Raw genomic sequence first — 24,949 nt, forward strand, 5'->3', positions numbered from 1 at the left:
TGATCCCAGATAGATAAGGTACAACTGCCAGACTTTGATCACCCCTGTTATCAATTCACTTGATGAAGAGCCTTTCTCCAGCAGAACCGGGATAGAGACGTCTTCCTCAAATGAAGGAGTGCACTCTATTACAAGGGTTTGGGGGCCGGGGGGAGGATGTCAGGTCCAGAATAGAGCTGCATGATTTCCTAGCGTGTACTTGTGAAGCTGAGTGGTGGTCAGGTACTGTTATCAGTGAGTAACACGTGACCTGGGATATCATCGAGGAAATGTGCTAGACAGAATAGTGAATTATGCTGCTCTTCGAGTGTGAGAAAGCATAATGTTTAATCATACATTTCTTGTCTTGTACCATCCAGGTTGGTGTGTGGCAAGCTACATTTTCAAGACTACTGCCAGGCAGGCCCCAAAATATACCCTTGTTAGGAGACAGTAGGTGCCCAAGATGCCCTGAGGGATTTTAGTCATGGGCAAGCCTGGTCTGTTGATCTCAAATCAGGCCTGAAGAAGGGCTTATGCATTCAGAATATGTCTGGTTTTGCCATCCAAATCAGACTGTCAGCAGAAAGGTGTTGCCTTTCTGTTGTTTGTGTTATGCAGAATTTCCCATCGTATCATTTTGATTTATTTTCCCAGAAAGTTTCTAGATTTTGGCCCACACTGGCCGAAATGTTCTGTGTTAGATGTCTGCACCAGCTCAAGAATTTGGGAAATTTCAGCCAAAATCATTTCCAGTAATTGTTAATCTGTAATGTCCTGCTTTGGAGGGGGGTGGGGAGGCCAAGTTTGGCAGTGCTGTGGCTTATATGTCATTGACATGCATTGTTTTATTTTCCTGTGCATGTTTTTCATAACTGCATGTTACGAAATTTCAAAAGAAATCACAGTTTATATACTCTTAGCAAAAAGTCTTTAATTTTGCCAGGTAAAACCTCGGAATGTTTAATTCCTCTTGAATGCATTCAGTCTTCTGAGGATGCTAAATGAGATGTGTTATTTCTGATGATCAAGTATGCTCCCTCCAACCAACAAACACTGTCAGGTTGAGTTCAAGTGATAAGACAAGCTCAGTTGATCTAAGACAAGGAGTTCTGATGTTAGATGGAACAATTGATACAGAAGATCAGCACCATCTCTTTTCCCAAGTGCATTGCCTACACTGAAGAAACACAGACCTTAAAGCCTAGTAGGATGGTGATTATCTGACCTACGTGTTTACAGAAAAGGTCCCGTGAAAATTTTCTTTGCTTGCATACAAAATGGAGTAGCAGGTTCACAATTGCATGTCAAAAAAGGAGTATACTCTCCTTTGTCTCTAAGAACACATATGGGTGGATTCTCTGTGAGTAACAACATTAAGAAGATCCATAAAAGTCAATATGGGACACAGATGTTAAATATACCCGGGACACTTTACATGTCTCAATCACATATGGCACAAGCTTTACTCTGGTTGTGGGTGTACATTCTTACATTTTTTCTGTAAAGTAGCACATGCACGTGGACTGTTTCCATGTTTGTGTAAGGATGTTCTTTATGATGTATGTATGTTGGTTTTGCTGCTATTCAATGTGTGTGCAGTAAGGGATGCCTTTCATTTCTGTCAAATGGAAATAGGGTAGTTCAGGGTAGTTCTTGCCAGTCAGCAGATCTCTGTGCTTTTGAGACTTTCATGAAGTAAGAAACTTCAGCATACACGCTAGGTTGGTACAGTTTACCAGTGCTTTCGAGGAACCAAAACCCAGGTAAGACTGGACAATTTGCCCACAGATCAATGTCACGACAGACTGGTGGGACCCAACTCCAGGCTCTGCTGTCTAATCAGAAGGTAGCGTAGTCCTGCTCCTGGTCTGAGGCACACCTCGTTGTAAGATCAGCTCTTATGCTTAACAGTGGGTAGCATTTCAAACTCTTTTGTCTTGATGAGGATATGTTGCTGTGCATAATTATAAATCATGTAGTAAAACAGTTTCTAATGGCACAGAATGCAGTTAGCCAAAGCTCAGCTCACAGTTTTTCCACAGCTTTGAATTGTCTCAGTAGTTTTCGGTACTTAGCTTAGCACGTGTCATGTGTTGTCTCAGGCAGATGGGATACCTACTTGAAGCAGTAGTGATCATTTCATCATACTTCTAAATGTCTAAATTTCTTTTGAACATACTAGAAAAGCTAAAATGCCGACTGTTACAACAATGAATCATACTTTGTAAGGGAGTGTTTTTATATATAATATATAAAATCCAACTGTATATGCATAGGGAGGGTGAATATTTACACATCACATGTGTAAGATATAAATGATCCCGATGAACATGACTGAAGTAAATTATGTTAATGCTCCAGTTAGAACTATTTCTGCATTAGTTTCAAAATGTTTTTATTATACTGTAGTTTCAATGTCAGGAAGATGAAGGAATCTGGGCTTTTAACTGCAACCTCCACACTGCCGTGTGACTCTATGGGGGATGTTCAAAATTAAACATTTGGTTTAAGCATTAAACACCAAAGTTTTCTTTTTAATTCCTAAGCCTGTATGAAAGTAGATAGGGAAACGGTTTACAATACTTCCTACTGGGGACTTCCACACTGACAATGTCAGAAATGACATCGCTTTTCTGCTATTTGCTTTTTTATTGAGATTTAAAAGAAAGATGCTTTGGCCCCACCCCCAAGTTAGTTGACTTAATCAAGAGAAGTCACCATCCTTGCCCAAATCTTGCCAGTCCTGAAGGATGTGGAAGTATTCATCACTAGAGGGAGTCATTGCGTATTCAGTTACCCTTCTCCTTAGCTTGTGATGGATGGTTTTACAACTGGTCCAGTGGTGGATGGTCCCATTCAACTATCAGCAGGAAGGATGGTCTAACCCAATCTGGCAGCTCTGAGTATGGAGACCCTATTGACACTTTTCTTATGTCTGTGCTTCCCTGGTGACCAAACAAGGCGAGAAGGCAGCCTTCATGTTCGCTCTGCCTCCACTGGGTTTAGGCCTTGTGTTGAAGGCTTTGCAGCTGGGAGAGGCAGTAGCTAGCATGTGGTCTTCCTATAGAAGGGTGATGGGATAAAAGCCAAAGTGAGAGGAGAAATCTCAGTGGACAAGGGAAAGTGAAGAAACCCTTCAGAGAAATGGGAAAGGGAAGAATGGGCATAAGTCTGCAAGTACCGGTAGGAGTAATGAAATAGATAGCAAAAGAAAGGCATATAAGGGAAAGAGGGTAGAAAGAAGGTGATTTGCAGGGGAATATGGCAAGTGGAAAAAAGCTGTGCAATGTATGAAACAAAAAAAGGCAAGGGAAAATGAGGAGAGATCACAAAATTTTAAAAGGAAGATAAATGAAGATATTAGGGAAAGGAATAAGAACGTTTTTAAGAATATCTGTGTCATTGAAATAGAATGCTACATTAATCAAAAATGTTCAGTATCCATTAGCGAGAGCTGAAGTGCCAGACTTACACTGATTTTTATATAGCAAACTGAGGAATGCACTAACTGAGGACAAAATGGAGTTTGGAGGACCAGCTTGAAAACAGATGGACGAAAGATACAATACGGGAAATAAGCCATCTAGGTTTCATCTTGTTTAAAGTAGACTCTGCCTGCCACTGGATGGAGTAGCCAAGTATACCCAGCAATGGCTAGGTAGAAAACAAAATCTACAAGGGTTGCTTAATACAGCTTTATGTCCCCCTCAGTCCAAGCTCGGCGTGTTGACTAAGGCTGCTCTAAAGCACAGCTCTTTCCAAAGTGGCATGAGGTGCACCAGAGGTTGACGGATGCTTTTTCTCTTTGGGCCAAGCCCCTGCATACCCTTCCCTGGTCTCCAGGCTCTTGGAGAGGTACCGCTACTCTAGGACACTCCTCTCATTTTCACCTACTTGAGCATACTGCAGCCTGCACCCTCTGTATTTAGTCTGCTGGAGTGTTTCCGTGCATGTAAATTATATGGGAAATGTCAAAAAGCATGTGGATTTGGTACGGGCCTATTCATATTTTTAAATAGAATGTAATTTGCTATTGGCAAATTAATCTCACTTATCCTAGTTTTATTTGTTTAAACCACGTGAGTAGAGTTATTCATGTGCAAAGAAGTTGGCAAATGCTGCCAAATCCGCTAATACATCTGGCTGCTGAGCATAGCTTTTGGAAATGGAGTTATTTGCCATCCTCATTCTGTAGTATGCTAATTTCCATGACAACCCACTGTGATATCAGAGAACTGTATGGCTTTTCTTGGAGAAAAACAAACAGAAATTTTTAGCCTACCATATCACATTGGGACTACCAGCATGCTATACTGAGCAAGACAGATTTGCAGGACTTGGAGCTTTTTGTCAGTGGTGGAAGTAGTCCCACTAACCTGTTTCACAATATAGTTAAAATCCAATTCCAGGTCCTTCTATTTATCTTTTCTTTTCTTTTTTTTTTTTTTTTTTCAATTTTCACTCAGGAGAAAATATTGACACAGCTCCAGCTCTTTTGTGCCTATGTGCATGTGGCTGCAATAAATATACAAATCTTAATCATACTTAAGGGCTCCAAGTTTAGGGGATCCCACATGCTGCAGGTGACACTAAAGTGGCTGCAGCATTTTGATGAATTTCTCTAGAATATCATAGCAGTGCTGTCTTCACAAGATTGCTGTGGGCTGCCCTTAACAGTTTGCCAGAAGCCCCATGGCTGTATCAAATTTACATGAAATGGAGCGTATTGCCACCCTTGGCATTACCGCAAAGGTGTGTCCTAAAAACCATGCAGGTCCCAACATGTGATGAGCCATCTTAATCCAAGCAGACAGGCCAGGAGCTGTGTGTTTTCTGCAGCCCATGTACCTGTCTGCCTGCGAGTGTGACAGCAAGCCTCATTCCAGCTGCGCTATTTGTATGCTAAGCAAACAGGTAAAACAAAGCAACAGTGCAGCCAGTGTAATTATCTTTTATCTCACAAGAGTTCAAAAGGAGGGCTTTCCCACTGCAACTCTATTTTCATAGCTGTCTGCTCCAGAACCATTTTGGCTGGTGGTGTTTTATGTGGAAAATTAAAGGGGGAAGGACTGTCATAACTTCCTAATGACATCTTGGGGTTATTTTATATGCTAAGTCATTCATATCTTTTACAATTTAAAAGCATGCTGACGTCATACACATAATAGTCATACAAGACTGCCCGCATGTTTGCAAATAAATGTTAGAATTCATGGTTATCATTTTTTCTCATGCTAAAGAAGGCTAAATGATTCACATCCATTTTCTTCAAGCACTTTTTCTGTAAACGGAAATGCCTCCATCTCCTGAATGTTAATAGGCAAAAGTCTGCAGACAACTATATTTTGCAAGCTTTTATTTATTAACAAATGACAATTGGAGAAAAATAAAAGTCATTGTTATGCAAAATCAATATCTATCAACTGTACACACTTTCAGATAATAAGTAACATTTCAACTCTGCCTAGGGTCTGTTTTATGAAGAACAGTATTGAACTAATTACAACTTCAGGTCAATAACGTATCTTTTCTTGGTACCACTTAATCAGTATTGCCTGCTGTCTTTTGCTGTTGTGATACTACGGCTCTTTGGCTTGTTGATATACTCTAAGTATATGCATTTCACACACTCCAATGGCTTTGTATCACCATAGCATATTTCATTAGCTAATGAAGACAGAAGCCAGGCAATTTATTTTCATTATGTATGCAGTTAATGTTCAGTCAACCTGAAAAGTGAAACAGAAATATGCTAAAACATGCTTGTATCATTTTATTACTTTGATTATATCTCTGTGCATGTCTGTATCCTCATGTGACTCTGATTGAGGGTGTATTTCTTCTTTCTCTCATGTAAATGTACCTGTAGTCTGCTAAACGGAAGACCTGTTGATCTGTGATTTATTTTTATTTTTTTAATCTGACAAGAAATTATATCAATATAAACTATTTTAAGGACTTTTAAAAGCTAATCTGTGTCACAAAGTGTCTTTACATGTAATTTTGAATCAGTTTTAGGGAAGCAAGTTGGTACAGTGATTAACTGCTAAAGCTCATGAAACTGTAAGATCAGACTACAATTTATCTGAAACACCTGGAAGTCCTACAGTCGTATTCTCATATCTGAAATCACACCAGCACCTAGACCTGTTGTGGTCATGCTGTTCAGCTCCAGATCTGCAGCACGCCATGTCAGACCCACCTGGCTGTGTGAGGGTGACAAAGCAAAATCCACTTGTCTTGTATGTGCTTGACTTTGGAGAAAGATGTAAAGAGGCGTGTCTTACAAGCAAGTCATGTCAGCAAAACAAAGCTGGGTCCTCACATTCTTAAAAGCCTAATTTTAAAATCACACTTAAACAGACATCTTAGCATTTACTTTTATTAGGTGTACTTGTGGTGTTTGATGAAACATTTATTCCCTGTCCATGACTGGTTGTGTCATGTCTTGCTGTATCAGATAACAATGCTATTCACAGCAACAGGGGCTTCATGCTGTGTGCCTCTCCAAGGATTTAGCAGTGGACACCCACGATGAAGCTGCAGTTTTCTCTCCAGACCATGTGCAATATTCCATTAGCATAGTAGGTGTTCTTTGTAATGATTTCAGCAAATGCAAGGTGCGGTCAGAATCGTCCTTGCACCAGCATGGAGAACGCAATCCCCAGTTGCTAGCAGATGAAATACGACTCTCTTAATCAAAGAGATCCACTGCACATCTATTTCAAATCTGACATATAATTTAAAGCTGTGCATCTGCTGTTTGTGACCACAGTGCCATTTGGCATGTTTGGGTTTCAACACAATAAAACGGCTTCAATCGAAAGGGAAGTGTTTCTTTTCCACTTCACATGGAAGCAGTGATGCCATGGATATCCTTCAGCCTAGTAGAAAACAGGCCCGATTTATCTAAAACAACTCAAGATAAAATACAGCCAGTTGGCATCGCATGTCATATCTTCCCAAGCACAATAAGTTTTAAAGAGAATAGGCCAGATTCCTTCCTCGTGTAGCTCCATAGAAACCCGCTGGTTTGGTTCGGCAGATAGCCAAATATAAACACTGTTACAGAAAAGGTTCGTTTGGAATCAAACGTGGAAAACTTTGGAGTTAGGAAGATATCTGAAAATATTTGCTCAGTGGAATTAAGACATTTAAAATACTTGGCTAGATTCGCCTTCGGGTTTATACTAGTTCCAGTGTAAACCTTGCGGTAGATCAGAGCCACAGATACCCAGATGGTGCAAGTGACAAAGGGGAAAAGGGACCATAGTCCAGTTTGCTTCAGAGATCTGCCTGAAGATGACCCCCAAAGCTGGGCACACTCACTAGGAAGATGAAGAGACTGTGGGGTGAGCCTTTCCTTCAGGAGATGCCACCTTTTGGAAAACGCATGGACCTTGACTGAGAATTAAAGCTTCAGTGATCAGAGCCTCCAGCTTCCATCTACTAGTAATTCCTCCCTGAAAATAGGTTTCCTTAAAGGTTTTGGGTGTCTATTTTATTCCAGTTCATATTTGAATGATGCAATGGCAGGAGACACCCTAGGGTGTTACCATACTTTGAGAGGTGACTTCAAGGCCAGCAACACTCCCTGCATGCAACACTATCTTGCAGCATTGTCTCATACCTTTGTTCTCTATTGCTTAAATATTTGGAGGGGCCTGTCATGCTTTGTCATTGCACTTCAGCCTTCTGGAGAGCGTGGAAGGCAGATTTCTAGTGCTGAGTGGAATAGTTCAGAACTTGACAGCGTTTCAAAAAATTTTCACCCGTGATTTGTCCAGACCAAGGCATTTAGCGGGACGTACTAAAAGCTCCGCACACTTTTCGTAACCAATTATGTTGTACCTCCCCATAATGTATGATTTATTTGGATTCGTCGCTGGTTCAAACTGCATTTTAGGAACTCAGGGAAGCAGATGCTAATTTTTAGACCAATATAAACCACTAGGAGCTCTCTTAAAGGAAGAGCTGCCAAAAATTATGATCAGGTTCCTATGGTTCTTGGCATAGAGAAAGCTGCTCAGATTTGGTTCCCATTAGTTATTTAGCATTTTAGTACTTTTGTTGCTTCTGTTGCTTCATTCAACTAATTGCCAGGATCTTGAAAACTTATTCCATGGGGACAAATACTATATTATTTTTTTCAAGCACTGTTAAATCAGTGGGAGTTAATTGTACGCAATGCTATAATAGCAGTTGAAGTAATGTGATATTATGTTTATGCCTCTGTTAAAAATATGCCAGTGGCCAAGCTATGTCAAAATGATACCGTGATTCTTCAGTCACCAGTGAGAAAGTAATCATAGGCTCCAATTTGTTTGAGCATTGTTCCCACACACACACTCCCCCACTCATCAGTGCTACTTATTAAACGCTGCCTTCTTTTTGGCTGCCAGCAGTGAAAAGTAGAAATGCCTCCTCACATGGGTGCCCATTTCAAACACTTCCTTGGCCTAAGTATTTCAGATGTTTGCAGATCCTTTTTTGTAAACTCTATCAGTCATAATGCATAAGGACAGCAACAATCTTGGTGATAGCCAAAGCATGCTTTTTCAGGTCTAGGCCTTAACAAAAGTGTAGTAAGCTATAAAAATGCACACTGACCTTTCAGTATCATGAATAATAGCAAGCCAGCTGTGAAGCAGAGGGGTCAGCAGCCATATATTCATTACCTTTGACTTCAAACTGCTTTGCAGAGATGTATCACCAAGCCTCTCACTCAGCTCTTCGCTGCTGTGCAACATCTACACTAAAATTTTAAATTTCCATTATATAAATTTTAACAGAAACCAGTGTTCTCTTACAACAGGGTTGAAATCCCTGAGACCTGGCATAAGAATGGATTTTTCTCCGAGGTTCAGAGTAACCCCTGAGTCATGCAGCAGATGGATCCAGTTAGCTCCAATTAAAATATGAGGAGAACATTGGGCTGGCTTGGCAGACAGATACTGCTGCAGGGGTGGGAAGAGAGCCTTCAAGGAGAAAGAGTAGGAGTAAACCCCAGCACAGAATCTCATCGTACTGAAATGTATGTTTTGTTATTGAAACTAACCATCGTGGAAAAAAGATTTTGAATTTTGTGCTAAGAGAAACATGAGTGGCCCTCCCCAGCTGCAGGTATCAGGTAATTTCCTGATTTAAAAAAGATACAAATCTATTTCCATTTGCTTGGGGATTGTTAGAGAGTACCCCCACTTACATAATGCATTTCTTGATCTTGTACGTTTAGATCTGTTTTTCAGAGGTTAACTTTACAAATATGAATTTTTTAATGGAAATGTTTCTTAACTTGAAATAGCAATGCCTCATCCACAGGACAAAATAGCAGCCCTATTAGATAACCTGAAGATTTTAGACACACAGAAGGAACATTTGCATGCATTTTACTTATTTTCTGTGGTTACAGGTGAGATATTCGTTGCTTTTTTTTTTTTTTTTTTTTTCAAAACAGGGGAAGGAAGTTGTTTCACTTGTTTTCTCTATTTTATTCTGCAGTTTAGGCCCTACTTTATCCCCCTAGTGTGTTTGTTTCCATCTAACAAGTACTTTATAGCATGATCTAGGTCTTGATGATGGGGATAGTGTTTACACACAATCAAGCAGGTGTTAAAGCTCCTTTCATCACACTAATGACACATAAGCATCTAAAGGATCTTCAGTGAGAACACCTATCTAGCAACAAGGAGCCATCCCATTTGTTTTGTAAGTGCAGTCCCTATTCCTGCATATTTTATTTTTATGGATCCAAACCACAGCACCTCATCATTTCATTTTTGTTTCTCTTCCTCTGTGCTGTTCCCCAATATCTGTACAAGGGCAAGATGCCAAAGAAAAAGGCTCAGCACCTTTATTTCCATTTCTTGCTCCTCAGCATAAAATAGTTTGGTGATTTAGCAGACACATAGGCACAAATGACTTTGCAGACAAGAAATCTGCCACCTAGGAGTACCCTTAGGAGCTGGCTGTATTTACCAGAATCATTAGAAAAGACAAAATACATTTGTGCAACTGAGCAAAATGCAGTGGGAGTTTGGTGCTCAGCCAAGGGTGCATGAGATCACCAGCCTCATCGATGGCCAGCCTGGACCCCCATCAGCCTGGGCAGAAGGAAGGTTTTAGGTGCAGGCTACGCAGTTCTTCTCAGCTGCCAGCTGGGAGGAAGGGTGAGATTTGGGGTGAAGGCCTGGTCAGACTGCCGTAACTGCAGTGGGGGAGGTCTGGATGTAAAATAAGATACTTAAGGGTCTGTTCCCATGGTGCATTAAGAAAGTGGGAGCTTGACACGACCTGATGAATTTGAGCTGGCAAAACACATTTCTTTATAACTCTCCTACCCCAGGCTGGTCCACTCATAATTTTCTGAAGTAATTGTTGTTTATACTGAAGTCTTCCATGTTTGGTCTTTCTCCAAAGGAAAATTTCATTGTCAGGTTTTAGCAGAAACCCTGCTGCTGCTGCTTCTCCTTGGGTGGGCACATGTAGGGAAGAAGGACCTTTATAAAACATCTGAATTTTATCATCCAGTTAAAAAAAAAAAAAAAAAATCTGAAGTCTGGTGCTTGGAATGAATGAAAGCCTTCACTAGTACCAAGCACAATTGAGCTTTTCCAGGGCAATGTGAGGTATATATTGCTTTAACCCATTTCATCAAGGTCAAGAATGAAGTAACTCAATGTCCTGGCTGGTTACAGAAATTCTGTTCCTCCACACAGAACTGATTTGAATATTGAGCTATGGTTCAGTGTTGTTGATTTCAACATGTGATGGATCAACCCCACAATTTAGGAGCAACCTCAATTGTCCAGAGAACTTGCAAGCCCTCCTGGCAGAGTTGTGCAAGAGCAGAGGGTTAGTTTGTTTTGCTTTGTTTAATGGGGTTGTAACCTTGCCAAGCAAAGAGGCAAACTACACATCAATAAGCATGACTTTTTTGAATTGTAGGGCTCTGCTGAGATCACAACAATCTTCAAGAACAGATCTCTTTAAAATTTTCTTTGGGTAATGTGTCTTTTTGGGGTGTTGAATTACAACATAGCTCATATTTCCATTATATAGTCTTAGATAAATCAGGAATTTGACTTGAGGCTTGCTCTGCAACTTTGGAAAAAAAAAAATCACCTTTTTGCCTGCCTTTAGGAGGACAAGAATTAGAAATGGCCTGACAACAAATACTATGCAAAGATAAGAAATTACTGTTGTTACTACAGAAAGATGGAACTATATGAGTTACTACAAATACTTATTTTTATTGCTATTATTATTGAATTAGTAGTTGTGGAGATCTGTAACGTTAGAGGAAATAGAGGACTGAAAAGGAAGAGGAAGGTGTCAGACAATTAAGCATCCTTATGGCCCAGTCCAAGAAAAATATTCAATAAAGTCATATTGGTGGTGGTATGGTAATCTTCCTGGTAGCAAAACTGGAGGTAATTCTGCTATCATTTCTCATTCTTATTAGTATCTACTATTGCATAAATAGCAATCCAAAAGTGCCCTGAGTCAGTTCATACCCAAAGCAAACATGAGTATCCTTCTTGAAAGCATTCCAGATGTAACCAGGGTCGTAAAACAAAATAGAAAGTTGATGGTTTTATTGTGATGCACGTTACAGTCAAGTAGTTATCTGATGGATCATCTGCTTTTTATGATCTGTGATGAGAAATATAGCTGTCATATGAGGAATAGATTTCTCATCATAAAACTTACCTCTGTAATTTCAGCACCTGAATAAGTGCTGCCTCAGGTGCTGATTGTGCTAGTAAACACTGTCTGAAGAGTGATTTCCCCATCTGTTTCTCCTCCTTCCATTCAAATGTGAAGTTTGGCAACAAGTGTTTTTCTGCAGTTTCCTTTCCTTCAGCAGCTGCTGCTCTTAGAGATCTCATGAGGAGGCTGCCATTGGGTAGCTGGTGATGCAGGAGTTCAGCTGGGGAAAGAGAAGGCTTTGAAAGGTATGTAGGTCGGTATTTCTGTAGATAGCAGGTAAAGCAATCTCTCTTCGGGAAGTTGCCACTCTGGTGGAGCAAAGTATCTCAAGTCACTGCTGCCATTGGAAGGGGCAGAATTCAAGCACATCACAATAATGCGGCTTTCCAGTGTAATTAGTGAGAGAGGAGCTCCTAGCTTGTATAGATTTTGTATCTCTGCCTTGGTTAGGCTCTTAACTCGGCATCTCGGTTAGAATTCTAAAATTACAGCTTTCAAAGCCCTAGTGCCATATTTATATACACCGTTTTCTTCATGGGAGAATATAAGGTACGCATTTGAGGGCAGAGATCAAAACATTAGGTCCCCAGAAAGCTGCAGTGGTTTCACCACTGTCCGTAAGATTTCTTCTGTATAAATTGCTTGGATGTTAAAAGCAAGGAAACCTCCTCACCTAATGTGATGATTGAACCACGGGAACAAATTTTCCTCTCGGATTTGTGTTGCGGACCCCCTATGTTTGGGAGAGGTTATACATTCAGAGTGCTGACAGACACTATTACACGTTGAGCTTTATTCACCCTGGTTCTGCTGGCCACCAAAAGCTCTGTGCGTCTCTGAATCCCTCCGCCTTTGGCGCTTCTGCTGGTGAGACTCCCAGCTGGGGTGCGGTTTAGCTAAAATGGGTGCTTTTCACCAAAATAATAAATTATGCCTATACTACTGTCTGAAGAGTGTGGATCTGGAGCCAATTTAGTGAGCATAAGTTACAATTGACTTTGGAAGTAATAACTTACACTTTGAGCTTCCTTAGATGTATAGCCAAGGAGCTGTCTGACTGCAAGTGTTTTTACACATCTTTCAGCTAAATTAGAAATCCAAGTGCAAAACTTAATGCTCAGAGATATCTTGGAGATCTGTGACCGTCCCAGAAAGACTTGGGTCCATAAACCAGCCAGAGGGTCTCCTGCTTTCATATACATTCTTCCCCACATGTGGCATATTGGTAAATAGTAAAAGGAGTTTATTATAGCTGAATTAATGAATCTGAGGATAATTTGCCCCCAGTTCTGGCAAGCAAACTATGCTGGAAAGCTTGAGAGTGGAAGGAGCCAACTTAACTGAACACCTTCTCCAGAGATGGGACCAGAGATTGAAGTATATATATTCATGTGTGAGAAAGGTAGAAAAGCCTTAGGAGAGAAGAAAACAGGGTTTTCAGTGGGCTGGGGAGTGGGAAGGCAAGGGTAAAGCCTTCAAGGCTGGAGAAGAAAGCAATGGTGAGAAAGGAAAAAGGTGTAGTAGAAAAAAATCAAAGGGAAGATTTAAAGAGTCACGAACTGCAGATGCTGAGAATATCAAGGAATACAGTCCAAGGAGGAATGAAGCTTTGTAGGCCTCTCATGTTATATGTTCATGCTGAGAAAGAAGAGCTTAATCCAAACCTTGACGTAAAGGAGAGAACCTGCTGTTGTGTTTAGTGATCTTTACATTAAGCTAGTGAAAACAAGAGTGAATAATGGAAGTATTATGAAGAACAGGAAAAAGGGCAGGTTTAGACTGCTAAATTCATTTCTTGCTATTATCGAATTTGTGAGTTTATCCTGTCAGGATGGTACCAGCAGTGATGATGGACATTACAAAGCTTGGGTGTATATAGCCCACTCAGCCACTGCTTGGCCAGGATCCTGTTGATTTCAGTGAGAGTTTACCTGAGAACATGGAAGTGCCTCCTCACCAGAAATAGAAATCCCAAGCCATGGTGTTCTGCTAGATAGCTTCAGCAGGTGTATTGAACTGCTGGCATGCTTTTAGTACGCCTATCGTACATCTTTAGTACATCTCTGACACAGTAAGCTCAACACTTTTTATCTTAAATATAGAAAGTGAAACATTAGATTTATGGGATAAGAGCTTTATTTCAGAGAGGTGCTGAAGCTTGCGTGAAAACACAGAGCTTAAGGCACTCACCTGAGCAAAAATTACCCAATGAGAACAAGAACCACCTCTAAATGTGCTTTTAATATGTGGATTTGAATGTATTAAACATTAGGTATGATGTTGCTCTTATTTTTCTTCTTATGTAGACAGGCACGAGTCTTCCCTACATTGTATTCATTATACTTTGTCTAATTCATTTCCATGCAAAACAGACCAAGTAAGGGTAAATTGAGTTGGTTGCACCTTTTGGTTAGATACATAAGTAACTATTCAGGATGCAAAGCAGCTGAAAATTATGCCCTTACCTAATATTTGCATGCCTGCTGAAGGCATGAAGGACGTGAAGGATAACACATTTCACACAGATCCTACAGAATAACAATTGCAGATGGCAAATGCCCCGTTAACTTGTGTAGCTGGTCGTTTTCCTGTGCAATTACAAGAATCCCATGCTTAGTTCCAGTAAAAATGTGTACAAAAAAAGGTTGCAGCAAGATGGTTAAGATTTTTAATAGCATAGTCCAACCTCTCAGTCTTCTCTGCTGTGTGGTTTTATGCAGTTTTTGTAACAGAACTGAGGTAGGCATGAGCTGGTTGTTGACTATTCTAGCCAAAGCAGGCATACATGCACATGGACTGGTGGGGCTGCAGGACTGCAGAATTTTTGCACTGACCTGCATATGGTTTAAAAACCGAATTTGATGAAGTGAACTAATGTGCCAGAAGTGCAATACTGCACCCATTGACCAGCTGTAGCACGTGGTCTGAGTAAGCAACAAGCAGCTTCTGAAATTTTGCGTTTACAGTACACACATCTAGAATTAGCAATGTCATAGGGAAGAGTGAATCTTTGCCATAGGCGATTAAAAATCAGGCTGCAGTACTTCAGAGAATACTTAATTGGTGTTTCTCTGTTTTGCATATCGCTTTTCTCATCAGTTCTAATACCTTTTTTTTTTTTCTTCCTCTATAAACTTCTTTGCCTTAAAGGACTCGTGAAGGAAATAATTAAAAGGTACACAGAGGAAAACTGTCTGAGCAGGAGGGGCAGAAATCCAAGGTGGTTTAGGGAGGTGCCCCAAACACTCTTTTGGATTATTATTAATTTTTTTCTTACTATTATTTTATGATGTTGCTTATGTTTAATTACTCGTGTTTTCCTAACCCGTGTGACAGGCATAATTTGAAAAGCAATAGTAATGATCAAGCTGAGGAAGTGCCAGCTGCTGCCTACGTGCTCAAGCAAGCATAGAGCAGGCAGTGTCAGGAGATGGTGCCGTCTCTTGATTAGATCTGAACTTCTTTTTCATGTTGATGAAAATGATCCTGACTGTTATTATTTAAATACAAATGATGCCAAAAGGTGCTAGAAAAAGTCAGAGCTCTCTCTGTTCGCTGCCTGCAAGGAATAGTAAGTTCATGGGACTTTGCTGCAGTATACTCTATTAAAACGTGTAATGTTTAGTATAAAAAGGTACAGTTGGTTTATTTGGGTCTTCTTAGTGGAAACTGCTAGGCAGCCCATCTAGATCAGTATCATCCTTCTTTTATATCAGTGAACAATGTCAGTCTTTACATTTTCAAAACAAACCTCGAGGCCACAGAAATAAATAGCTTTCCTGCCAAACACTGTGTGCCAGGGTATTGCAAGTCTCATTTAGAATCCATAGTATCATTTTGGTTTGGGATTTTCTGGTTACTAAAGCTTGCGGTTGTTTCCTGTTTCAGTTGCATGGTAAAGCAGCAAGATGCTGGAGGCAACACTGCTGAACAGGATGTCATCAGAATGTGAAGTCTTTTTGGGTAGTTCTAATAGTACACAGAGAACACGTTATTAATTTGTGTAAATCTTGGTAATAGTTTGTAAAGTGTTGAGCATCTGCCGTGATATGTTTGAAGGCTTTCATACTTCTTTTTCAAAAATTGCATTGGATGATGCATTTCTAAAAGGTTTTTGATGGCCTGATGTCTTTTGGAGTGAAAATGGAATCAGGAAAAATGGAAAAAATACTGCTGTAGGCTGTGGCACCAGTGTGCTGCAGGGTCCTGCCTTGCAAGTCAGAGTGAATCCTTGAATGACAGTGAAGTAAAATGAATTTTTGTTTATTCTCTGTTGCCAAACTTTGCAGTCCTGTCATGAATATTATATTACCCTTTTTTTTGTTTGTTTTCATAGAACAGGAAGTTCTGGTGTCCCATGATTGCACAGAGATCTCAGCTTTTTGACATGTTAAGTTTTTGCTCTGATGTAGTATGTGAAGAGAAAATCTTTTGGAAAGCTATTTCTATTTAGTCTTTAGAGCACAGAAGGCAAGTAAACCAGTAAACTCTTGAGTCCTGTTACACCCAGGTCAGTAATAGACCTGGGTGTAACAGGACTCCTGGGTGTAATAGGCCTCCAAGGTGTTGGGTCAGGTCCCCAAATCTTAATGCCTCCCAGCTTTGTAAAGGGGGAGGTAGCAGTGTTTTCTCGCCATTGTAATGTCATTACGATTGTTTAATTGTATAAAATCTGCATCTTTCTTCTCTGCAGGTCCTTCATAGTCATTGTAGTGCTGCTGTAAAACAGTTCTATTTTGTCTTAATGGTATTATGTCCACTTGAAGTCTTGCTCAGGTTACAAGTGGAGTGAAGCTGCCAAGATGTTTATCTGGCTTTCTTCAGCTGCTTTTAAGATTCTCAATAGGTACATGACAATTCTGTCATTCCTGGCTTTATATATCCATATATATTGCCTGTTATGTTGGAATATATCAAAGTAAACCCAGCCCCAAGGTTTATCTTAACCTACGCTGAGAAAGAGCTGTGTGCTGCAGAAGAATTCTAACAGAATATTCAAGGAGGCAGAGTTTGACTTTGATAGATTTTCAGAGAAAGGACTGCCATTTTTGTGTTTGTGCAGCGTATAATGGGACCCTTACCTGGTGTCCCTGTGCTGCCAAAACGTGAATGAAAAATAGGATTGCTTGTCTGAGGTACAGCTCTGTCTTTCGTATTGAAAGTTGGCAATAGACTATTACTGTGTGAATGGTCTCAAGAGACGCTTTCCTTGTAAGGGAATCAAGTGATGGATGAGGCATCTCACATTTTAAACATTACACAGGTGAAAGCACTGGAGTATTCCAGGCCCATGCCCATTGCTGTGTGTCTCTGAGTAGTCTGCTTGTTCTTTAGCAGTGGAACTAACGGGCATTTGGCAAGTAGGGCAGGACCACTAGAAAATGTTAAGTTTTTCCCTTCTGTAATGCTCTCTCATATTTGATTGCTGCAGGGCGAAATAATGAAGAATTTTTTGGTAACAGATCAAAAATTCCTTTCTTGTTTAATTGAAGGTGTTTAAGCTAAGAAGGTCATTGAGAGGACAGATTTAAAGAAGTGGTATTTGCATTTAGTGATGCTTTGGAAAGAAACAGAGCATATTATGCATGCTTTTCAAGTGTATATGGTGAATGCACTGCCAAATCTGTGTAAGTTTATAGGCAACTACTGTGAACTGCAATAGCAATAAACGAATCTGCTTTTTTACCCCTTCTGAAGCTGTCACTGTAAGCTTTAGGAGATCTTTGTGCTTTTTAAAACTTATTTCAACAAAGTTTCTGCTCTGTCAGCAAGCGTCTGCTGTGCTAGTGGTGATATAAATTGTCTTCCAAATCCTGCAGTCTCACTGGGAGGTGATGTATCTTGAGAGTGAAGGAGAGGTGGTGAAGTAAAGCCAGGTTTAAGAAGATGTTTGTGTGGAACAGGAGAATAATCCTCAAAAGAGAAATGGGAGGAGATTGAATGAGAAAAGTTGTAAGAGACACCGAATTAGGATAGAATATCATTCTAAAATGAGAGGAGAAAAATGGGATTTTGCAGAAATATAAAGTAGCCCAAAATGTGAAAGATTTAAAGAACAAGGAAAATGAGAGAAATTAAATGGCCAAGGAAAGGGAAGGACAAAAGAGAACAAAAATGCTTGGCTTATCTCTAAAAGAAGAAAAAAAAATATCTGTATTTATTTTATTTATTTCTTGGAAGATTTTGAGATAGGTTGAATGTTTGTTTTGAGAGAAAGTCAAAGATAGAATAGGAAAAAGTATGATTTTTTTTTCTAGGCTTTCGTGTGCAGGAAATGTAATAGGAAGTTATTTTTATTAACCAAGATCAGAGAACATGCAACAACAAACTACAAAGAATGTTGTGGAAAAGCTGGTTATTTTTCAAGTCAGACCAGAAGAACCTGTGGCCATTGACCAGTAGGAGCCTAAGGCTCAGATTATTAAGCAGCAAGATCAGTGAGCTGAATGACTACTGGAGACTATGCACCCACTGACTTATATTACAGACAAAAAAAAATCCTGACCACCAAGTAGCTGATGGTTGTAGCCATTCATTAATCACTTGATGGTCTGTTTTGTCTATGTAATCAACACAAAAAGTGGACTTGTTTGATTTTATTTGTGTGAGACCAATTGATTTTATGAAGATACATCCCTCGTTGGAGTCGAGCAGGATTTTTCCAACAAGATAGTCAGGTGACACTGGCCACTATGGAGCCAGAACTGTGAGAGCCTTGTATAGACAGAGGCAAGTGTCTTTGGCAAAGTGTTTTGGGGTTTGTCAGGTGCAGTGTACCCCCTCACTTCAGCATCACCATGATGCTGAGTGTCTTGGGAGGGCTTTGCTACGTTCAGGTTTTGATTTTCAGGTGAATTTTCAAAAGCTGTGAGATGCTATGCTGATACTCAGCCTGCACCCCTAACATACCTGTAAGGGACTGTGAGACGGGGCAGTGGGGAACACAGCATCTGTATTTGCAGCAATAGTGTATTTTGCATCTGTTAAGGAAATATTCACCTGGCTACTTTGCTTGGACTTACCAGTGGCCAGAAATACATTTGTTTATGGACGGGAAGTGCATAAGCCTTTTAATGGGTAAAGAGCGAGCTTGAAGCATTAAATGTGACCTGCTGTGTTGTGCGCCAGTACCTGCAAAGGGTTATTCTTTGTAGTGTCCTACTTGGACTCAGGCACTAAAGCTTTCATCAAAGTAAATCTGATTATTTTGCACATGGTTTTCCTGAAAGGATGTTATGATTTTCTAGATGTTTGGTGGCTGGTGATAAATTAGGCTTTTATGATGTCATGTGAAAGGCCACCGCTTGGACTTCCTTCTCCATCAAGCACACTGGAGAATACATTTGGGACATACTCTGAATCAGAAATTATCCTACCTTGTTTTATTTTAACCCTTTTGTGGGTCATTGCTTGCTTTGTAACTAGAGGTGCTTGAGCAAAGATAGCTTCACTTTTGCAGACAGGAGCCCCGTGGTATCCTGTCTCTTTCCTTGGGTAACAAAGCCTTGGCTCATGAGTTGCCTTTAAACCTTTCAAGGCTTAAATTCTTCCCATATATCGTGTCTTCAAACGGGTTTTCAAATCTGGTGGGTGTTTTAGTGAGAAATTGGAATGTGGTGAGGGGTGGTGGGAAGGTGATGTGCCCCATAAATTAGGTCAGGTTTATGACCATGCAGAGGGAGGCTGTTTCTAGAAAAACAACCAGCAGTAAAGGGCAGTGTGTTGCTGCTTTGCCCAGAGAAGTGACAGCTGCCTTCTTCATCCCTCTTACTGCAAGGGAGGGAGTGTTTACAGCCGGTTTTCAAACAGTGAGAAATGACTAACCATTCTCCACGCTAACTCTGTTGTCCTCGTTAATCCATACTGGGGAGGAAGACAGGAAGTGACAGGTATCCATCCCCTCTCTGTCCTTTTCACCTATAGCCTTACCACAGGCAGCAGGGTGACAGAGGTTCAAACATCAATACAACATGCCAGGGAGGGAGTGTCATCTCTCCTGCCCACCCTGAGTCACAGCCAAGCCTTGAGAGTGGTGAGATGAGCACTGAACATAGGTCAAAGAAAGCAACTGGAAATTAGAGGTGGGTTAGAGTTTTCTGATGACATGCTCTTTAGATGAAAGATGACCTTTTGAGGAAATTAATATTATTATTTGGGGAAAAAAATAATGGCACACCCTTCCAACATTCTTAACATTACAATTTTAATGTTAACAAAGGCCTTGATTTTTTCAGAGATATGAATGTTCTTAGGGTTCGTAAAATCACTAATTTGTCATCTGCAAGATAGAGAAATTCATCCTATGCAGTAGTGATATCCTGCTAATCATAAACCTGCATTCACTAAATTGCTGCTTAATGCTCTAAAGGTACATAGATAAATATCTAGAGGTAGAATAGAAGTCTGCTGTCCTAATGTTTATTGGTTTGTTGCTTATCTTTTGGTATCCAGCTGGCAGTGATCACTAAACCTACTAACAACATATCCGATGTAATTTGTTATAAACGAAGTATTTTTTACTGGAAGCAGAGGAGAGACTAAGCAGCCTTGCAGCATGAATCTGTGGGGTTATCAGTCTTCCTGTTCATCTTGACATGCCTGTCAGTGAAGACAGCTAACCCTAGGGGCCATATTCCATTTCCAGTCAGAAAGGCAGCCGTTACTGCACAATAAACCCAGATGAAGTCTAACAGCTACACAGAGTGATTTCCTGATGTTTGCAGAAAATGCAAAAGTAGGGAGTGATGAGAAAAACAGAGTTGATTAATGAAACTGTGAGAGTTGCATTCATTAATTTGAAAAGGTACCGTGCTTTGGCTTAAACAATAAGAATTGTGTGTAGCAATAAAACCATGTGTGATGAAGGCATGATTATTTTACTCTTCCTCCCAAAAGCATTGTTGGAGTAGAGAACAGGCCGCAGTGAAGCAAGAGGCACCACACTGCAGTTAAACAGTGAACAAAATCAAGGCTCAGAGGTACCAGGAAGAGAAGGAAGCCGTTCTTTTCCTATGCTGCAGCTGATCTCTACCCTCACAGGGTCTTATTTTTACTGATAGGAAGGTCGTGGACTGACGTTCTCTCTGGCCAGTCAGCCTGAAGAAACATGCTTGTATGCAACTTCACCAACACCTCTGCTGGGAAGAGAAAATGTGCAAATGTTTCTAAGCCATGTTGTGCAAAATGCCAGTTATTCGGACAGCTCTTTATCCGTAGGTTAGTCGAAAGCAGTTTGCAGCAGCAGGGTTTTCTCTGCTCTGGGGGAGCACCCCCTGACCTGCCCCATGGGGCTGGTCCTGAAAAACACCCAGAGCCTGGCTTGAGGGATGCCATGGAGCTGCTGATCCCCAGCCGAGCGAGCTCTGCTCTTGATTCAAAGAGAGTTAAATTCAGCACTGGCTTGTGGGGGATATCAGTCTGTAATTCGGGAGGAATTTTATCTGGCTCAAGGGACAGCACTGGCCGAGACGCTTTCTCAGGCTTCACTTGGCAAATGGATAGGCTTGAAGGAGGACTCGGCCCTGCTCGGGTTTTGGCCGTGCAGCTCCGCACCGAGGCGGCGAGGCCCGCACGTGCTCTCCGCGGGCCGCCTGCCGCGGCCCCACGGCCATCAAAGCCACCAGGCCCTGGCCACGACGCCTCAGCCCCAGGGCCAGCTTGGCTCCATGCGACGCCTTATCAGTGGCCACGGCCCCGGCAGAGCCCAAGCTGGTGGAGCCGAGCGGGGCGTTGCTGCCGGCCGCCTCCCGGCCCCGCCGAGGGACGATGCCGCCGGTTCCCCGCTTCCTGAGCAGGCCAGACGGCTTGCTGTTTTCTTCTCGTCTCTTATCGCCCCCCTGTCATTGCCAGAGAGGTCTGGCTTTGCCGCTGCAGTTCGTGCTGATAGGCAGCACTGAAGTGGAAAAGGCGCGGGAGGGAGGGGAGGAAGGGGGCGTAGAGGAGGAGGAGGAGGGAGACATCTCCACCGCCGTTCTTATTGCCCTAATGTTTATTGCCGCTCCGAGCTCATTTGCCTTAACCCTTTGGAAGCGGGTCCCATTAAAGATCATCAAACGATGATAAGATAAAGCTGCTGCTCTAACACCTGTGATTCCTGGTGGAAAAGCAAGGACTGTGCCCGGGTTTTGTTGGCCGTGCTGCTTGTGGTGGCTCCTTATGCGGGCGTGCAGAGGGTCCCGAGGTAAGACCTTACCCCGAAGGTGCCCGGTGCTTGCAGCCTGCTGAGGTCCCTCAGAAGTGCAGGTGCTCAGCGCCTCGCAGTGTCAGCCTGGTCCTCTGGTTTTTCTTCTCCCCTCCCTTCCCCCTCGACACGGTTTTATTAAAAACCGGGGCTTTCTGAATAGGGAGGGGATTTGCACATGAAAACACGCTGGGGAGAAAGCATGCCTCTTATTTTAAGTGACATTTTGTTATATGTGAGTTTCAACCTATTGGTTGCTTTTGCCTTTTGCCTTTTCCTGTGGTTCTTTGCAAACAATACTGTCTTTCTGTTAAAGACTGCTGACCCAAGAGTGGAAAGCAGTCTGTTCATGCTGCATTAAAACAAATTTAGATCAGAAACCAAATTCACTGGCATTCCTCTATTCCCCTGGTACCCTGACTGCTCCACAACTTTGCTTTTCTAAGAACAGAGGAAAGAAAAAATGAAAACGGAGCGACACATTATGGCTCTTCTGAAATTCCTGAAGATGTTTACTGTGTTCCTCGTTAGACTCGGGCTTTGCTCATCGATGTGTTTTATCTCCAGTCTCCTCATATTTACTGCGGTGATAGGAGTCACTTGCTTTATAATTACACTGTTTTTTCCTGTTACTATAGATATTATACCAAACACTGCACTTCGCAAAGAAATCGAGCCAGTGCTCTCTGCGCTTGCAGAGTAGGGCCCGCAGCCCAGCAGACACAGTGCTTGTTTCTGGGACTCCTCCTGGGTTTCGGTGCTTGCTCAGCTGAGCCCCGCATCGGATTTTGCACCAGCGAGATGCACATTTACAGGCTCTACAGCTCCCATCTAGTGAGGTCTTGCTACTTTTCCTGAGTGCACTGGGAATAGCTCGGCTGAAGTCGCAGCAACTGCTCTCCAGCTTTGCATCTGCATTGGGACACAGTGTCCTGGGGCCTGGTGGCAAGGACGGGTGGACGCTGGGGGACAGGGGATAAGGGTGACAGCAACAGAGCTGCGTAGGGAGCAGGGCATGCAGTCTCTTGTTGGCAGTGAACGCTGCAGCAAGGCTGTTTCCTGAGCAAGGAGCTGCAGCAAATACCCAAGAATACATATTGACGTTGTTACTGAGGTGTGCTATTGCAGCCCTCATTAAAATTTCCTACCAAAAATGCTCCAAAAGGTGCTTGAAAGAGGGTACTGATCAAATAAAGCTTGATATATGAATTATTGAGATATAATGGTGGAAATGCAACGCTGTAAGCTAATGTCTGATTAAATAGCTATGTTTATTAATTTTTCTGTTAGCAGGACAAGTTAAAGTTTAAAGGCAAGGGTCATAAGAAAGAGACAAGGAAAATAAAAGACAGACGGGGTTTGCAGGAGACTTTGGCCCCTAGACTCTTGAAATCCTTCTTGACAAAACTCCTTGAGCAAGAGTGCAAGACTAAACACGTAAGCCAGAGCCTCCGCTGAGCTGGGTCTGCGCTCCTTACTTGTGGGAGCTCTGCTGTAACAAATCATCTTCCAAGCAGTCTTGCTGATTGTGAATGTAACCCTGGCCACTTTTCAGATGCAGTAAAACTGTTGTGTGCTTAGATCAAGTCTGTTTATTTTTAGAGGTAAAGCCTTGTCTCTGCCGCAGCGAATGGAGCTGGGCACGATTCCATCGCAGGTGTTTTACTGAGGACTTGGTCTGCGTTTTATTCTGGTGTAACAGCGAGCAAAGTCTGGCTCTCGGTGCTGGCTAAAACGAAGGACTATTTTAAAGGCAATCAGCTGAGCTGTGGTAATTAAGGAAACCTTGGATTTCTTTCAGGCCACATTATCTCCTTTTTCTCACATTGTCTTGAGGCTTTACATTTTCAGTTAAAGTTAATTGAATGAGACAGTGATGCATTGCACAGTGAAACCAGATCAATCACTGCACGAGTCAAAATAGAAGTAGTGATGACACTCAGAACAAGAGCTTGGGAAATGTGATATTTACATTAAAATATTCTACATTTTTGTCTCAGGGCTTCAAAACCTAATTTTAAAATGCCCTATCACATTGTGTAACAAATTTCTCCCTGCTTACCTGCATGTATTTGTGTCTGTGCATTTGGACAATGAAACTGAATCGTCATAAAATCAGATTTAATAATAACGGGGTATTTTCTACACAGTTAATCAGCCTAACTTACAGAAAAGGTAGAAGAGAAGATAAAATCATGTTGAACAATCTGATTCTTTTCTCTGAGAGACAGTTATAGTGACAGTGGAGTGGATATAAAACCGTAGGAGAGTTTATTGTCATATTCATTGGCAACAGAGAATTTGACTGCTGTCTTTTCCAACTTCCTTCCCTTTAAATATTTACCTGGATGTTTTTCCCAACTCTCAGCTTCCAGGCAAAATTCATCGTTAGTATTCACTTATGTTAACTGTATTTGCATGGAAAATAAGGGATTGTTCCTCCTGAAATCGTTCACTAAGAGCAAAGACTTAATTTTATGTTTGTGACCTGAGTATAATAAAAACAACAGAAAGCCTTAATCAGTGTTTTCAGGTTTGCAAACTCCCAGCACAGTATCTAAATCCTTCATGAAGTCAAAGGGCTTTGTTTTCCTATCAGTACATAAAGCACAATGCTAAGGAAAAAGAAGTTGTCCTGCAGGGATACCAAACACGAAGTGGTGCCGTTTCATCAGGTGCCGTTCCCTCGGACGCAGGGATCCCTGGCAGCCTGGATTCAGCAGCAGCCAGCTGTCTTTCAGGAACAGCCCCCACCCCCCAGAAATCCAGATTTTCTCCAGCAGAAGCTTACCTCTTCTTTCTTTGCGCTCTGATCTGGTTGTACCTCCAGAAACTGAAGCCCTGACACTGAAGAACCAATGCACTTTACGGATCAGCATGCCAGAGGTTTTCTGATGTGTGTATTTCTTTTTTTTTTTTTTTTCCTTTTTTCTTTTTTTTGGAAGCCTGACAGATGCATCTCTGGTTTCAGTGAAAGACTTGAATAATATAAACAAGCAGTCATTCTGTTCCAAGAGGAGCTTTTTTTAATATTTTATTGTAATTACCTTATTGTTTTCATATTATGAGCTACTT

General features: G+C 41.4%; 1 protein-coding gene across 1 annotated transcript in view; it reads left to right on the top strand.

Annotated features, from left to right (window-relative positions):
* The window catches only part of GMDS (GDP-mannose 4,6-dehydratase), a 405,498-nt gene that overhangs the window by 376,160 nt on the left and 4,389 nt on the right, over positions 1-24,949 (top strand). The gene's annotated exons all lie outside the window — the stretch shown is intronic.

This window comes from Aythya marila (assembly GCF_965140915.1).
Source record: "Aythya marila genome assembly, chromosome: 2".
NCBI classification, from domain to species: Eukaryota; Metazoa; Chordata; class Aves; order Anseriformes; family Anatidae; genus Aythya; species Aythya marila.